Source organism: Urocitellus parryii, chromosome 14 (assembly GCF_045843805.1).
Source record: "Urocitellus parryii isolate mUroPar1 chromosome 14, mUroPar1.hap1, whole genome shotgun sequence".
Lineage (NCBI taxonomy): Eukaryota > Metazoa > Chordata > Mammalia > Rodentia > Sciuridae > Urocitellus > Urocitellus parryii.
The window spans coordinates 23,649,498-23,651,976 of record NC_135544.1 but is presented as its reverse complement, the minus strand read 5'-3'; positions in this window follow the sequence as shown (position 1 = coordinate 23,651,976).

The following is a 2,479-nucleotide window of genomic DNA, read 5'->3' as shown; positions in this document are numbered from 1 at the left end:
GCCTTTCCCAGTTGTCTATTTAGCCACTCAGTGGCGACAAGAGTTCAGACCTAAGACAATCAGCCTCTGTGCTCCATTATGTGGACTTTTCATGCAGGAATTCATACATTTATCAATATTGTCTCTTTTCTCCCTTGAACTTATTCCACAGATGATGCTACAATTACTTTCCAGTATCCTTGAAAGAAGATGTTGCCATTCATTTCCTTCCTCCTAGTGAAATCTGAGTTGAGATGAAACTTAATTCTCTGCTTCTATTGGCAGGTGGAGCCTGTGTAAGCTGAAGGCCTCTGGTTTTTGTGGTAGACGCTAATTACATCCAGTTTTACTGTTAACAGCTAATTACAGCAGGGGACACCACCTGGAGTTGGCCTCACAGCCAGCAAGGCCTGATTCTTCTTCACTACCACTGAGGGTGCATTGAAGCTCTCAGCATTGCAGGTCCTAAGGTGAACCATAGCCTCCAGTGTTGCAACAGACCCCAGCAGCTCACTACCAACTCCTTTCTGGGGTCTCACAAATCAGAATGAAACCCATGGGACAATGGAAAGCCAGAATGAAAGGAGTAGCATTTATACTTTTTTTGTGTGTGTGGTGCTGGGAATTGAACCCAGGACTTTGTGCATGTGAGGCGAGCACTCTATCAACTGAGCTATATCCCCAGCCCAGGAGAAGCATTTATTAAAGTGTGAAGAATACAAACAGAACTCTTGCAAGGGCAAGAGGGGAGTCTGAGAGAAACACCTGACTGTGCTAGTCTAAAGGTTTATGTGGCACCCCTCAACAACTATTGGTTCACATTTATGCTAATCAGGGTTTGGAAAAGTACTAAATGCTAAGGATCCAAATTTATGTAAAATCAGGTTAGAAAAGTACCAACCCTATAATTTCACCTTTGACCCTGAACCTTCATTCAGGTCTGTCCCACTTTGCTTCTCACTATTGGTCAGGAAGTGGGAGGTTGAAGTCCTTGGATGGTGAATGCACAGGAGCTTGGCTATGGCACTGTGTGGAGCAGGCATCCAAACCAGACAGATAGGCTGCCTTGGCTGGACAGGTTGCCCACCTTGGGTCACCTCAGGTTCAGGCAGCATGGCAGGCTCCATGTGCCACCTGTGCTCCAGTCTGCCCTGGCTGCCACTCCACAGCTCCAGGACAAGGCCTTGGTTTCACTTACACAACTTAGGAAGGCAGTGAGATACAGGGAAAAACACAAGTATTTAAAGTTGGAACGAATTTGGTTCCAAACAAGCTGTGTAACCTTGGATAAAGAGCTCCTTGAACTTCAATTTGGTTATTTCAAAGGCAAAGAAAATTGCTAGTTTAAAGATTGTAATATGAATTGAATGAGAAGACACATAAAATCCTAGCACATAATTGATCCTCATAAATATTTTTTATTTATTCTGATTAACTATATATGACAGTAGAATGCATTTTGACACAACATACATAATAATGTCTGACTAATTCTACTATCCTTCCTACATTAGAATCCCTCTCTTCCCTTTACTCCCCTCTATATAATCCAAAGTACCTCTATTCTTTCCTAGCTGCCCCCACCCCCACCCTTATTGCAAATTTGCATCTGCATATCAGAGAAAACATTTGCCCTTTGGTTCCTTGGGATTGGGTTATTTCACTTAGTGTAATGTTCTCCAGCTCCATCTGTTTACCAGTAAATACCATCATTTCATTCCACTTTAAAACTGACTAATTTTCCATTGTGTTTATATATCATATTTTCTTTATCCATTTATCTGTTGAAGGGCATGTAGGTTGGTTCCATAGTTTAGCTATTGTGAATTGAGCTGCTATAAGCTTTGATGTGTTTGAGTCACTGCAGTATGCTGATTTTAAGTCCTTTGGGTATAAAGCAAGGAGTGGGATAACAAGGTCAAATGGTGCTTCCATTCCAAGTTTTCTGAGGCATTTCCATACTGCTTTCCAGAGTGGTTGCACCAATGTTCAGTCCCGCCAGTAATGTATAAGTGTACCTTTTCCCCCACATCCTCACCAACATTTAATGTTGCTTGTATTCATGATAATTCCCATTCTTACTGGAGAGAGATGAAATCTCAGTGTAGTTTTAATTTAAATTTCTCAAGTTGCTAGAGTTGTTGAATTTTTTCATATATTTGTTTATGGATTGTACTTCTTCTTCTGTGAAGTGTCTGTTCAGTTCTTTAGCCCATTTATTGATTGGGTTATTTGGGTTTTTGCTGCTAAGTTTTTTGAGTTCTTCATATATCCTGGAGATAAATGTGCTATCTCAGGTGCATGTGTAAAGATTTTCTCCCATCCTGTAGGCTCTCTTTTCACATTCTTGATTGTTTCCTTTGCTGTGAAGAAACCTTTTAGTTTGAATCCATCCCATTTATTGATTTTACTTCATGTGCTTTAGGACTCCTGTTAAGGAATCCAGTTCTAAGTCAACATGATGGAGATTTGGGTCTACTTTTTCTTCTAGTAGGTGCAG